Genomic DNA, 16297 nt, shown 5'->3' with positions numbered 1-16297 from the left:
CTTGTGTTTGTGTACTTTGGGAAGGGGGGAAAACACAGGGGGAGAGGACATAGGGGACTTGTGCATGGCTGTTGTTGTGGTGTTGGCCAGTGAGGTGTGTGTTCTGATAGGTGTGCAGGTGATGGCAGTAGTGGATGTAGTGCATGCAGGTGTAAGTGTAGATGCAACTGGGAGGGAGGTGGAGGAGGAGGAGGACAGGGACACAGTGGAGGGAGTGGATGTTGGTATGTCAGCATCGGCACAATGTTTGTGTGAGTGCCTGTGGGATGAGGTGTGGTGCTTGTGTTTGCCTGTGCAACTCTTGTGTGTTGTCTTGTGTGCATGCTCGTCTGCCTGTGTGCTTGGGATAGGTTGAGGCTGAGGGGAATGGGATTGGGTGGAGGAAGTTGGAGAGGGGAGGGTGGAAACAGGGACAATGGCTGCCATCAGAGAGGAGGCTAGAGTCTGGATTGATCTCTGTTGGGCTGCCAAGCCAGTGTGAATGCCCTCCAGAAATGCATTGGTCTGTTGCATTTGGGCTGCCAGCCCCTGGATGGCATACACAATGGTTGATTGCCCAACAGAGATGGATCTCAGGAGGTTAATAACCTTCTCACTCAGGGCAGCAGGGCTAACTGGGGCAGGGCCAGAGGTTCCCAGGGTGAAGAAGATGCCCACCCTCCTGGGTGAGCGGGCTAGGGCAACCTGATGAGGAGCTGATGGGAGGGTGGTGCTAGTACAGGGGTGGCGGATGTACCTGGGGTGGTCACATAGGTACCCGCCACCACCAGGGAGCTTCCATCTGAGGAGGTATCTGTGTCAGAACTGTCCCCTCCAGTCTCCACCTTGGTGCTCCCCTCACCCTCCGTTCCCACTGGTGCCCTCAGGGTCAGTTGACTCTGCCTCCTGGGTCCTGTGGGATGCAGCTCCCTCTGTCACTGGTGCCTCTGCTTCTCTGCAAGATGATGCTAATGCACATAAGGACAGGTTGACAAAACAAAAAGGGGGGGGAGACAAAGGATACACTTGGTCAATGGCTGCACCAACACCACCGTTGGCGTACACAGCACACTCACACACAGGGAATAGACCTATGCACTATGCGATGCATTACCAGTAACAATGCTAGTCACCAGGGCTTGGGGAGGGACACATACCACCAACAGCAGCATACCTGGGACCCACACAGCCCTGCCCAGTAGTGGATGCCTACAAGCTAGGTAGGAGGACTATCACATCAGAACCCTTGCCAACATGGGACCTACTCTGCAATGTCAGGCCTTGCCTAGGGGCACCCACAGACACACATCCCCCAACCTGATACCACCCCACCAGGAGTAAGTAGTAATGATGGGCACTGTACTCACGCCTTCTGGCTGCTGTGATGCCCTTGCGCACCCATCCAGCTCCAGATAGGCCACCACCACTATGCAGGCCATCAGGGGGGTCAAGGTTTGAGGGGCACCCCTTCCTTGTCAGGAGGCCATCCCCAGCTAGGCGTCCTCCGTCTTCCATGCCCAGCGTCTCAGATTTTCCCACCGTTTCCGACAGTGGGTGGTCCGCCTGCCATAGACCGCCAGGGTCCGCACATCCTTGACAATGGCACGCCATGTACCCTTCTTTTAATGGGTGCTGACCTGCAGAGGAAATACACACAGGGAAATTTATTAGTCAGACCATCCTGCCTGTTACATTCATGGCCCACCATAGCCCTTCCAAACCCATTTGCACAGACCTGGCCCAGCACACAAGCAGCACGTCGACAATGGAGACAACCTCCAACCCCCCCATACACGAGGACTTCACACACACCACTCCATGCATTCATGCCCCATGCATCGTGCTGGAGGCCCATACAACAGTCCATTCTGGGGTAGGACCCCATCCACCAGTCTCTCCAACTCCTCAGAGGTGAAGGCAGGGGCCCTTCCCCATTCACACATTCCATGGTAGGTCCCAGACACAGGTCACAGCAGCACATGCAGTGTAGGTCCTCTCCTGTTGAAGGTCAGCTAGCAAGTGAGAGAACAGATAGAAAATGGCGGTGAAGTCCACGGCGGTGCATACTGTCACCGCCGGCGTACATCACCATTGGCCATTGTACCCCATAGGGCCCAATGTTATCCAATGAGAAGTTGCACAGCAGTTCCCGAATGCCTCCCGCAACGGCGCACAATGTCAGCGGAATTACCTCACTTCGACCTGTCTCTCCACACAGGAAAGGCAGTCACCATTTCGGGGGAGGGGGAGCAGGCACCTGGAAAATAACTGCGTCACATCTCACAATTGGACATACAGGACAAATGTCACTTATACATTTAAAATTGACATCATGCATTGTACTGTTGTAGCTCCAATGTTTGGTTTGTGACCGGCTCCTCACTCTTTTGTCCCATAGACTGGAACGGCTGCGGATGAATAGGAGATGGAGACATACCCACATGTACAGACTCCTGGTGGACTTGGCAACAATGGAGGACAGGCACATTATTCTCACCTACAGACTTGACAGGGCCACAATAACGGATCAGTTTGCCCAACTGGAGCCTGATCTGATATGTTATGTTATGTTAATTCACTTGTAGAGCACTTCGCTACCTGAAGGCATCCCAGCGCTATGGACAATCCCCATAACTAAGAGAGAGAAGCGGCTAGATCTAGAACAGCCAGGTTTTAAGTGCCTTTCGAAAATTGAATTTGTAACTGGTTAATCGGAGCCTAGGGGGGAGGGAGTTCCACAATTTATCTCCCAAATAGGCCATTGTGGAACTGCCCCATCTAGCCTTTTTGACTCTAGGTAACGTAGCCAATGCTGCTGACACAGACCTAAGTTCTATAGTAGGCTTATAGAAAGTTGCCAAGGTCTTTAACAGAGGAGGACCTCTGTTATATAATGACCTATGGATACAGCATAAGGTTTTAAACTTTATACGCTGTTCCACTGGGAGCCAATGGAGAGATGCAAGGGCCGGTTTCATGGAAGTATGCCTTGGTATTTCTAATAAGATGCGGGCCGTGCCATTTTGTACCACGTGCAATTTCCTCTTCACATATTTGGGGGAGCCGAGAAACAGTCCATTACCATAATGAAGTTGGGACATAATAATCACCTGGAAAATAAGCCTTTTCACCAAGGATGGAAGTATTGCAAGAACCTTCCTTAGGAGCCTCATTAATCCAAAGCAAATGGCAGAGATTTTCTTGTCGTGATGTTCCTAGGCTTTTGATGTACTTCTTGGGGGGAGGCAATTCCCCCAAGTTGCTTGGCAGCAGAAGATTCTTACCCGGACCAGGGTAGTGGCCTAAAATCATCATTTCTGTTTTGTCACAGTTCGAGCATACTATCCATCATCCATCCTGATACTGCCTGTAGGCAGGAAGACAGTGAAAGTCCCTCCGAGGCTGAGAGGATAGCTAAAGAGACCACTAATATCTGCTATCAGTCACCCCACTGGGATTCCCCCTCTTGTACAAGTTCTATCTGTGCTCCATCTCTTGACAACTGGTTCTTTCCAAGTTACGTGGGCTTAGCAGCAGGAATGTCACAGCCAATGTTCTCAATAGTGCTGACCAGAGTGTTGTTTGCCCTTATTAAACACATGTGCAGCTACATTATTTTCCCCCAAGTGGATGATTTGGCCACATTGAAGGCTGATTTCTATCCAATGGAACATATCCCCAACATTATTTGGGCAATTGATGGAACACATATTGCATTTGTTCCCCCCTCCGGCAAAATGAACAGGTATTCCGAAATCGAAAAAGTTATCATTCCATGAATGTCCAGATGGTGTGCCTGGTGGACCAGTACATCTCCCATGTCAATGCTAAGTATCCTGGGTCTGTGCATGATGCCTTTATCCTGAGGAATAGCAGCATACCTAATGATGGCCCACCTACAGAGGCACCAGGTGTGGCTAATAGGTGAGCCCTGGTTCCAGCCAGTGGATGTTGGTGTATGGGTATGGTGTAGGCCATATGGGATGGTGTGTGGCTAAATATTGTCCCTCCTTATTTGCAGGTGACTCAGGTTACCCCAACCTATCATGGCTACTGACCCCTGTGAGGAATTCCAGGACAAGGCAGAAGAACGTTACAAAGATCTACATGGGCATACAAGAAGGATTATTGAATGTACCTTTGGGCTCCTGAAGGCCAGGTTTCGGTGCCTCCATCTAACAGGTGGATCCCTGTGATACTCACCCAAGAAAGTCTGCCAGATCATCATGATATGCTGTATGTTGCACAACCTTGCCTTGGGATGCCATGTGCATTTTCTGTAGGAGGAGGCTGGAGATGGCTGTGTGGCAGCGGTGGACCCTGTGGACAGTGAGGAGAGGAGGCAGAGGATGAAGATGAGAACAACAGAACTGCAATGATCAGACAACACTTCCAATGACACACAGGTTGGACAATTTTACTTCACATTTCATTATCATTATTTAGATTAACTTTGTCACTGGCATGCTGTTATTTCCCTCTTCTATGCCCACTCACTGTACCCTTTGGTGACTCATTTTGCAGATGTTTGTGCCCCACTATCGCTACTGGTGTGTTCACTGCAGCCAACTACAGGTCTTTCCAATATGAGCATTACTGTACATTTGAAATACAATGTTTGAATCTGGTTATACGAATACATACTGAAATCATTTGACATACTCCATACTTTTCAAAGGGCGTTTATTTAAGTGCTAAGGAGAAGGGGGGCAAGTGCATTGGGCCGGGTTGCTGATGGAGGAAAGTCCAGGGTATAGTTCCAGTCTATTTGTAGTACAGGTGCATTGTACAGGGGACATAGGAAGGGGTGCAATGGCAGTTCACGGTGGTCTGGGTGACAGATTGGGACACAAGGGTGACAATCAGCAGAGTTTAATTTCCTGGCGGGGATCTTGGCAATAGTCTCTGGCTTCTGCCTGGATCACAGGGAATGTTTGTGGGGTGGACCTCCTTCTGCAGGGGGCGGGGTGTGGGTGGTCTGTTGGTCCTGTGGCGGGGCCTACTGTCCACTAGCGGCAGTAGAGGTGGAAGGTAGTTCAGATGTCTGGCTAGTAGCAGGGGCCTGCTGTTGTGAGGCTGCCTCTCTCATAATGGCCTGCAAGTCCTCCTTGATCCCCTGGTACTGTCCCTCCTGCAGCCGCCTTTTCTCCTGGACGTTGGCCAGGATCTGGCCCAGCGTATCCTGGGAATGTTGTTATGCTCCCACGATCTCTGTGATTGCCTCCTGGAGAGTCGGTTCCCTGGGCCAGTCCTCGCCCTGGCGCACAGCACTCCTCACAGTTTCCCTGTTGTCCTGTGCCTCTGTCCCCTGAACTGTGTGCCCACTGACTCCAGATCCCTGATTGTCTTGGATATGAGATGTGCCCTGGGGTCCCTGTAGTGGTGGACACACTGCTGATTGACGTGTCCTGGGGACAGAGGTATGTGTACGCTGGGTGGGTGTTGTGGTGGTGTTTCCTGAGGGGGGAGGCTATGTGGTGATGTGTGACTGTGGCTGGGTAACCAACAGTCCAGAGGTCCCTGATGGGCCAGGTTGGTCATTCAGATCCAGGCGACCAGAGTTGCTGTTATCTCTTCTGGGGGGTGGGGAAGGGACTTGAAGTTGCTGGCACCTCTTCTCTGCTGACATTGGCTGGAATACTTGTGGGGATGTAAATGCAGTGTTATTGTTTCTGTTTGTGACATATGGTGCATGGGTGGCTTGCCCTGTTTGGTTGTATTTGCCCTGGCAGCTTTCACTTGTGTGAGTTGTTATATGGTGGGCTAGCTGATTCTCTCTAGTGTGCATGCTTTAGTGATAGGTGTCCATGCAGGTCTGTGAGTGGTGTCCATGCATTGGTATGGCATGCAGGGCTTTGCATTGGGATGAGTGAAATGAGATGGTGGGGGGGGGTGGGACATGGTGATGTGATGGGAGTGAGGGTGAGGGTAGGGGTCTGTGATGGCATGCAGGTAGGTGTGATAATAGTATGGAGTTGACTTACCAGAGTCCAGTCCTCCTCCTACTCCTGCCAGGCCCTCAGGATGCATGATTGCCAAGACTTGCTCCTCCCATGTTGTTAGTTGTGGGGGAAGAGGTGGGGGTCCACCACCAGTCCTCTGTACTGCGAGTTGGTGTCTTGCTGCAATTAAACATACCTTCCCCCGTAGGTCGTTCCGCCTCTTCCTGATGTCATCCTTGGTTCTTGGGTGCTGTCCCATGGCGTTGACCCTGTCCACGATCCTTCGCCATAGCTCCATCTTCATAGCAATGGATATTTGCTGCACCTGTGCTCCAAATAGCTGTGGCTCTACCCAGATGATTTCCTCCACCATGACCCTTAGCTCCTCCTCAAAGAATCTGGGGTGTCGTTGTGGTGCAATGGATGTTGTGTGAGTGGTGTGGGTGAGGGTGTGTAAGGTGATGTGTTCGGGTGTGTGATGTGGGGTGCATGGGTGGTGTATAGGTGATGGTGGTATGTGGGTCTGGTCTTGTCTGTAGTCGTGATGTCAGTCTGATGGCAATGGTTTGTATTTGTGAAGGGTTGTGGGTAATGTGGGTGTGTGTTTTATAGTGGCGTGGGTGTGTGGGTGTGTGTAAGGGTGTCAGAGGTGTGTTATTTAAATTGACCAATGTAGTGGTGTTTTGTTTGAGTGTGTGTATTTTGAGCACAGCAGGTTTGTGCCGCCATTCAATGTCCGCTGTGGTGATTCGTGGGTCAGAATGTGATAGGAGTTGTTCTGTTGGCATAACAGTGTGGGTTTTGATACCACCAGTTTATCACTGATCTTTGGTGTGGTGGACTTGTGTCTGTGGCTGGAAAGTGACGGATTGGTGTGTGTGTGTCATAATATGATGAACGGATATCCACGGTGGCGGCGTGTATGTTGATGGCACTCAGTGTGGCAGTAAGTGGGATTTACCACCAATGCCATAATGAGGGCATAAGTGTACTTTAGAGTTTTCTAGAAAATCATACACATTTTTACATTTGGGTGGTCATTACGAGTCTTGAGGACCATGGATCACCACGGTGGAGGTGGCACGGAGCGCACCACGAAATTATGAGCACGGGGATAGAACCAACAGAACACACTAAGTCCTCGCCCTAACCGCCACTGCGAACAGACCGCCGTGGTGTGCGGCAGGCATAGCCAGGCCAGTGGTGAGGCTGTTTCCCATGAGCCTTTTACAGGCTGCACACCGCCAGGATTTCTGGGGCGGTCGCACCACCATGAAAAGTCTGGAGGAAACGAATCACTCAAAAGGGACCACTCACCTTCAGAAACACGGACACGTCCTCGGGCGACATGACACATGAATTGCAAATATTCCCAATGTTCCTGCTAACTATTGAACTCCAGGACCAGCATGAGCGACGAAAACACCAACCGTAAGTACACCCACTTAGCACACACTGGAGGGAAGGTCATTAGTACACACATGCAACACACACACTCCACGGTAAGCCATGCCCACACACACACGCAAACAAACACCGTACCATCCCACACACATAAACACATACACCCATTCAAACACGTCAAATAGCATACTCACCACACATACATGTAGAAGGAAAACCAGGACAATGTTGTAACCATCTACACAAACGGTGCAGTGCTGCATGTATATATTAAAAATATAAAACCAATATGAATAACAATGTACAAAGGGGCCCAAGGCCCAGTCCATTATGTCCACAGAATGAGCACAGAATGAGGGCCCAACTTGACTCCTGACTGCAAACTGCTGGCCTCTACTGGGCGGGGACAACAATGATGCATGCAGGCACCTCAGGGGTGATGGGAACCGGGGGTGGTGGTTTGGGTTTGGCGGTGGGGTCCTTTCGCTTGGGCTTGGAGGGGGGGTCCTTAGGCATGGAAGGGGGTTGGCTTAGACTTTGATTTTGGTGGAGTGAGTTTGGGTCTGGGTTTCAGAAGGGTGACTGTTGACTGTGGGGGTGGAAGTTTTAGCCATGGGAGTGGCAGGGTGACACAACGGGGAGGAAGAGGAGGTGGCAGAGTATGGGGAGGGTAGCAGGGAGCTTGGGGGGACAGGGACATGGTCACTACTGGGTAACAGGAAAAATCCTCCTAGGACGCATTTCTTAGGGGCACCGGGACGATCATGGGAGTAAGGAATGGAAGTGGAGGTAGAGGGAGTGGTTGAGAGGCAAGAATATGGAGGTGATTTGGGTGCAGGTGCCTGCTTGGATGCTGTGTGTGTGCTGCGTGACTGTTGGCTGGGTGACTGTGGGCTTTTAAATGTAGTGGGATGGAGAGTGGAAGAGATGCAGGGAGATGGCAGGGGGATGTGTGAAAGTATGATGTGGGGGGTGTCTGCAAGTAGGGTGGCTGCATGTAGGGGTGATGACCTGTGTGTGCATGGCGGTGGTGGCTTATGTCTGTCCTTGCGTACCGTGTTTGTTAATGTGGATGCATGTGGGTCAGAAATGTTCTTGGATGGGTGAGGAGAGAGGGATGTGGGATTGGTAACAGGTAGCTAGAGGGGGGATGGTAGAAGCAGGGACACTGACTGCCATCAGTGAGGAGGCCAGAGCCTGAAATGATCTCGGCAGGCCAGTCAGGACATCGTGAATGCCTTCCAGTAATGCATTGGACTGCTGCATCTGCAATCTCAGTCCCTGGATGGCACACATAATAGTTGACTATGCTACAGAGATGGACCTCAGGAGGTCAATAGCCTCCTCATTAAGGGCAGCAGGGCTGACTGGAGCGGGGCAGAGGTGCTTGTTGCGAAGGAGATGCCCGCTCTCCTGGGTGAGCAGGAACGGGCAACTGGGTGGGGAGCTACAGGGAGGGCAGTGCTGGAAAAGACCATGGTGGACAAGGATGTAACTGGTGTGGTCCCAGATGGGTCCGCCACTACCAGGGAGCCGCCATCAGAGGAGGAATCTGAAGATGGTGTGGTTGATTCTGTCTCCCCCATGGCACTCCCCTTGTCCTCCTCCCCACTGGATTCAGCCTCCTGGGTCCCATGGGCTGCAACTTCCCCTCTCGCCGGTGCCCCTTCTCCTTCGCCAGATGATGCTGATGCACACAATCAGAGAGGAGGAGAAGGAGGGAAGGAGAGTGGGAGAGAGAGCCAGGGTGCAATGGATCAATGCCAGCACAACAGTCACACAGTGTAACATCATCATCTGCTGCCTTGCCATGTCCTCACCCATACATGCTACAACAGTGGGTCACCATGGGGCAAACTACAGCTTTGCTGATCTATACTTCTGATGCTGGTACAATTGTACCCATGTACTTAATGTGAGTCACTCTAGCCACACATGCCCAGTACCTGCCAACTCCACATCAGCGTTTAAGAAAACAAAACTTGTACTCCTGTATCAACTGAGTCCTGCATGGGTAGCTAGCATGCTTACTAAGCCAGAGACATCTACAACACTGACATCTTGCCACACCGTGACTCACTGCAAGTAAAGTACAAGGCAGCAGAATGAGGACTCACTCATCTCCCCTGGCACAGTGACTGGAAAACACAGATGACAATGCCCTGACACCTCAGTTGTACTGATGACATTGGCAGGAGCTGGATACCAAAATTGGTTGGTGGTGAACACACACATTACACATTGGAAGCACTTGTCTTCATAAGTCACTTACTGCATGGTATGGGAACACATTTGTGATACCAATCCTGACAGGGTGACTGAGAGCCACAGTGGACAGGCATCTACCTAGCACCTATGCTACAGCTTCCCACTAGTCCACAACCCAAAAGCACCTAAGCAACACATTAATGAGCTGAGTGTGTGTACTTAACTCCTTGTGGCTGCTGTGCTGCCCTCAAGTGCCCATCCACCTCAGGGTAGGTCACTGTGAAAATGCGGGCCATTGGGGGGGTCAGGGTCCGACGGGCACCCCTCCCTCATTGGGAGGACATCCCCAGCTCGTCCTCCGCAGTCTTCTGGACCTAGCGTCTAGGTCCTCCCACCTCTTTCTGCAGTGGGTGCTCCACCGGGCATGGACCCCCTGTGTCCACACAGGACGTGCCATCTTGGCTACCAGATTCAGAATACTGTAGCACACGCAGTGGAGGTCTTGTGTGCAGGAGTGACAGGAGTCAAGTGAGCATTGTCTAATGAAATGGTGGTCACGTCTGCCACGGACATCACCATAACCAGCGGCGGCGATTACCATTGGCTCTTGTCTCCCATAGACAACTATGTTATCCAATGATGAGTCGACAGCAGTTGTGACCACCTAGCGCCATGAGGTCTAACGCCGGTGGTGTGAAGTCACTTGCATCTGTCCTGTGCATGCAGGACAGGTGGCTGCCATATTACGTGTATGTTGAGAATAGGGGCTGAAGGTTAGCTGCGTCATTGGTAAAAATGTTAACTTTTACACAGTTTTACTGTGTCCACACTGTCAATGCAGCTTTTTCTGACTTCTTCCCCTCCTATTCCCAGATATGGTGCCCCTAGTCAACCTTGCCACCCTGGAAGAGCGACACATCATTCAGATGTATTGCCTGAATTGTCATGCCATCATGGAGTTGGTGACCCATCAGGAGCCTAATCTGATGCGTGCCATCCATCATCCCAATGTAATCCATCTCACAGTACAGGTATTGTCAGTCTTCCACTTTCTTGCCACAGGGTCTTTCCTGATGATATGGGCTTGGCAGCTGGGATGACACAGCCAATGTTCAGTAATGTTTTGAGGGATGTACTGTTTGCCCTGTTAAGAGATCTGTCCTGCTACATCAGGTTCCACCTAACGGGCTAATTTAACCACTGTCAAAGGTGCCTTCTATGATTTTGCACATGTCCTTCATGGGATGGGGCCACAGATGGCACACTTATTGCCTTGGCGCTACCGAGGAGAAATGAACAAATGTTCAGGAACTGTTAGACTTTTCATCCTTGGCGTGGTCTCCCTTAACTTTTTGCTTCTGTTTCCCAGGTTGTTGATGTGTGGTGTACTCTGATTTTGCTGTTTTTGTTACTCTGGGCACTTTACCACTGCTAACCAGTGCTAAAATGCAAGTGCTCCTATACAAAATGTGTATGTAATTAGTTTATCTATGATTGGCATATTTGATTTACTACTAAGTCCCTAGTACTGTGCACTAGAGGTGCCCAGGGCCTGTAAATCAAATGCTACTAGTGGGCCTGCAGCACTGGTTGTACCACCCACCTAAGTAGCTCTGTAATCATGTCTGAGACCTGACACTGCAGTGTCTGTGTGTGCAGTTTTAACTGTAAATTTGACTTGGCAAGTGTACCCACTTGCCAGGCCTAAACCTTCCCTTTTCTTACATGTAAGGCACTCTTAGGGTAGGCCCTAGGTAGCCCCAGGGCAGGGTGCAGTGTATGGTTAAGGTAGGACATATAGGCGGTCATTCCAACCCTGGCGGTCATGGACCTCCAGGGCCGGGGACCGCGGATGCACCGCCAACAGGCTGGCGGTGCATCCATGGGCATCCCGCCGGTTTCCCGCTGCCCTGAGGAATCCTCCATGGCGGCGCTGCAGGCAGCGCCGCCATGGGGATTCCGACCCCCTTACCGCCAGCCTGGTTCTGGCGGTTTTGACCGCCAGAACCTGGCTGGCGGTAACGGGTGTCGTGGGGCCCCATTGGCATTGGCATGGCATGGCATGGCATGGGCACTGCAGGGGCATTGGCATTGGCATGGGCACTGCAGGGGCCCCCTAACAGGGCCCCACAACTGCACCCGTCGCACCCTTCCCACTCCGCCGGCTCCATTCGGATCCGGCATCCTCGTGGGAAGGGGTTTCCCGCTGGGCTGGCGGGCAGCCTTCTGGCGGTCGCCCGCCAGCCCAGCGGGAAAGTCAGAATTACCGCGGCTGTCTTCTGACCGCGTAGCGGTATTCTGCCAGCGGAACTTTGTCGGGCGGCCTCCGCCGCCCGCCAAAGTTAGAATCACCCCCATAGTAATGTGTTTTATATGTCCTGACAGTGAAATACTGCTAAATTCATTTTTCACTGTTGCAAGGCCTCTCCCTCACATAGGTTAACATAGGGGCTACCTTTAAATATGATTAAAGTGTAGATTCCCTTTGGAACAGATAGACATGTGGAGTTTGGGGTCTCTGAGCTCACAATTTAAAAATACATCAACAAGTAAAGTTGATTTCAAGATTGTGTGTTTGAAAATGCCACTTTTAGAAAGTGAGCATTTTCTTGCTTAAACAATTTCTGTGACTCTGCCTGTTTGTGGATTCCCTCTCTGGGTAAGTTTGACAGTTGGGCTGGTTGCACCTCACACTAGACAGTGACACAAAGCGAGCTGGGGTGTAGTCTGCATTTCCTGATGAGCCATCTCTGCTTGGAGGGAGGGAAAGAGTGGTCACTTACACCTGAAAGGGCTGTGCCTGCCCTCACACAATGCAGTCTCCAACCCCCTGGTGAGTGTCTGGGGCCTAGCCTGGGCAAGGCAGGATTTCACAATCAAGAGAGACTTTGCTTTGAAGTAGGTCAACTCCAAAAAAGAAAGTGGGAATAAGAAGGGCACCCAAAACCACAGACCTTGGAACACTTCTAGAAACCAAGAGAACCCTCTGCCTGGAGAAGAGCCGAAAAGCTGAGGAAGAAGAGCTGCCCTGCCTGTGACTGTGCTTTGTGGAGCTATCCTGCAATTGCTGCTTCTGCCTGTGCTAGAATACAAAGACTGGACTTTGTGTTGCCTTCCTTCTGGTGAAGATCTCCAAGAGCTTGATTTAGAACTTGCCACCTGTTGTTTGAAGTCTCAGGGACAGCAAAAGACTTCTCTCTGCCAGCACTCCTACCCTGCCAAGTGGTGCCCATCCAGTTCCTGGGACTCTGAAATGAGAAGCTGGCAGCCCAAGAGTGAGAAATCCACGCACAGACTGCCGTGCGGGAAAAAGATCTGCGGCTGAAAAATCGATGCGCCGCTGGCTTTGTTGCTGAAAATCGATGCTCGCCTGCAACATGACCCGAAGACCGATGCCTGGGGCTAGAGAAGCGACGCACAGCATCACTGACGGAGGCTGGTGAGATCGCAACGTGAGGCTGGCTTTCCGACGCAAACACCAGTAGGTGTGTAGAAATGACACACAGCCTGCCTGGACCTGAGAGTGTTGACCGGATCGATGCATCACTCTCCTGCGGAGGGAAGAAACAACGGACGCCGACCCAACTAAAGGAGAAACAACTCAAGGTCTTGCTCGTGAGTGATATCAAAGCATCGCAAGCCCTTTTTGATGCACACTCACCTGTGCAGGGTTATACTTGATGCATCCAAGGTACATTTTCACACTAACAGCATTAGTGTGTGTTTAAAATTACATGAATACTCTTTTTGCATTTTTAGTGAAAACTTAGCTTGTGTATTGTGGATTTTTATCATTTTGGTCTTGTTTTGTTTAGATAAATAATTGCTTTTTTTCTAAACCTGTGTCATTTTTTAGTGTTTTCATTAAGTTACTGTGTGTGTTGGTACAAATACTTTATACCTAATACTCTAAAGTTAAGCCTACTGCTCTGCCAAGCTACCAAGGGGGCAAGCAGGGGTTAGCTGAGGGTGATTCTCTTTTACCCTGACTAGAGTGAGGGTCCTTGCTTGGACAGGGGGTAACCTGACTACCAACCAAATACCCCATTTCTAACATTGGCAGCAGCAATGGGATTGGACTTGTATTTGGACTTGACATAGAGTGATTAAGTGTACACTACTGTTTCAGTTTAAACCACTAAGTGACCACATTTTACTTGTCTTGTGAGTTTTGCTTTTCTCTTTGGGACTTCTTTTTGTTCTACTTCTTGCTGATCCCTTGATTGACTTTTTATGTAAACTTCATTTGGGAACTTGTTTACTGCCTTTGGAACTTTGCACTTTTTTAAAACTCTTCATCATGTCTCAATCTGAAGATGCATCATCTGGAGTTGCCTTTGACATAGAGAAAGTGGAGAGCTACACAGTAGCTCAGTTTAAGCAATTGTGCAAGGATTTTGCCTGTCCTATTAAGAGCTCATCCAAGAAGGAGGAGCTGCAAAAGGCACTGATGGCCTGGGTAACAGCGAAACAAGCTGTTGGGCACACAGATGTTGAGCAGGAAGGGGAGGAAGAGGTGCAAGTCACTCATAATGATGTGATGTGGTGGGTGGGCCTGGTCAGATTGGGATCTCTAAGGCATTAGCAGTATGTCCTCCAAGGGTCTGACACCTGAAGAGTTACAGGACAGACAAGCATAAAAACAGTACCAATTGGAGCTGAAGAAGCTCAGTCTAGAGATGGAAGAGAGAAGGATGACGATTGAGCTACTGCTGGCCCATTATCTTAGCTTGAAGGAGTTAGATCATAGGAGCCAGTCCAGTAGAGATGGTGGCAGCAACAGCATAGCGCAGCCTGAAAGAATGGTAGGCATCCCAAAAGACCTAGTGAAGGATTACAAGAGGGAGGATGACATATACTTGTGGTTCAAGGGGTATGTGTCTGCTCTCCACATGAATCTGGTCCCTGAAGCTCATTGGGGGGCGGGTCTGTGGAAGCACTTTGAGGTAGAGGGGAGGAATACACTGACAGCCTTAGGGGATGCTCAGAATCTCACCTACACTATCATGAAGGATGCCCTACTCACAAGATATGGTCTCACCACTGAGCAGTAGAAGGATAAGTTTAGGTCCTATAAGAAGAAGGAATCCCAAACATGGTTGGAATGTGTTGATTCTTATTGCTGGTCACTGGATGGTTGGGTGAAGTGCAGTAAGGTAACTATGAATGAGGGACTTTACAATCTGATTGCTTGGGAGCACTTGTACAGTTTATGTTTTCCAGTGCTGCTCCAGCACCTGATTGACAGCAAGTTGACTGATCCCAGGAAGCTTGAGCAGGAAGAGGACCGCTGGGAGAGCACCAGGGTCCAAAAGAGGTATGGGGGAGACCTCGCCAAGGGTAGGCAGGGTCCCTCTCAGAAGAAAGGGAGGTAAGGGTAAACAGGGGGAGTTCTCCAAAGGGCCCCTAACTGATTCCCAGGGTAAGGATTCCCAGCACCCCAGTGAGAAGAAGCCAGTGGCAAGTGGTCCTCCATGTAAGTGCTATGCATGTGACCAGGTGGATCATGTGAGGGACGACCTCAAATGCCGCAAAAGTACACCGGCACCCATTGCGGGCCATCCCAGGGTTTGGCCAGTGTAGCGCTTGGGGAGGAATTGGTTCCAGGTAGGTGGAAGCCAGCTGAGATTACCCTTATCTCACTAGAGGACAGTGAGATGGTCCAGAGAACCCTCGTGCCTGAAAGCACTAAGAACAACAGGCAGTGGGTGACCGTCAATGGACAGAGGGTGGAGGCTCTGAGAGACACAGGAGCCAGTGTGACTACAGTGAGGAGTCAATTGGTGTCTGAAGAGCAGATTGATCCCGGGTACTTCACCAAGTAGTTGCAGTGGACAACTCAGAGTGCCTGTGCAGAGTGGCGCAGGTTCCCTTTGAATGGGGGGGAGGGTATCAGGTTCCTTGAAGGTAGCTGTGAGTTCAACCATGCCTGTTGATTGTTTGCTAGGCAATGACCTGGAGGATTCCCCCTGGAAGGAGGTGGAACACAGGTCTCTCTTGGAGATGTTGGGTCTGCCTGGGTGGGTATACGTATCCACTCAGTCAATGGCAGCCCATCAGGGTGGTCAAGAACCCCTGGAGCCTGAAACAGTGGCCCAGCGGATGGCCAAAAAGAGGAAAGGGCAGGGGGTGTGGGAAACCGGCCCCAGAAGTTCCCACGGTCTGGGAGGAGGCAGAGCCTGAGTGTGATGCCCCAGAACCTACAGGGGAACAGGGAGCTGACCTGGGGGAGGTCCCTGAGCTGTCACAGTGGCAGCAGGAAGGGGGACCCACCAGGGAAGCATTCTGTGAACCACAGAAAACTTGCTCTACTGTAGAGGGACTGCGGCAGCAGGCTGCAGCACAGGCAGCTGGCGAGGAGCCCAGTACTCATCTGATCTATTGGGAGGATGGCCTCCTATATAGGGAGCCTAAGGCTCCTGAGCCTGGGCAGCTCGTATGCTGGTGGTACCCCAGTGCTTCAGGGCCTTCCTACTGCGGTTGGCTTATGATGTGCCTTTGGCAGGACATCTGGGGCAGGGCAAGACCTATAAGAGGCTTGTCTCCCACTTCTATTGGCCCCAGATAAGCATGCATTGTACGGCAAAAAGTAGGTTTTGCCCAACTTGCCAGGCAAGTGGCAAGAGTGGGGGGAAATGTAAGGCTCCCCTCCAATCTTTACCTGTGGTTAGTACTCCCTTTGAGAAGGTAGTTATTGACATTGTGGGGCCTCTGGACCCCAAGACAGCCTTGGGCAACAGATTCATCCTGGGTTTGGTGGGCCA

The sequence above is a fragment of the Pleurodeles waltl genome, chromosome 1_2 (assembly GCF_031143425.1).
Source record: "Pleurodeles waltl isolate 20211129_DDA chromosome 1_2, aPleWal1.hap1.20221129, whole genome shotgun sequence".
Lineage (NCBI taxonomy): Eukaryota > Metazoa > Chordata > Amphibia > Caudata > Salamandridae > Pleurodeles > Pleurodeles waltl.
This window is presented reverse-complemented; position numbering follows the sequence as displayed.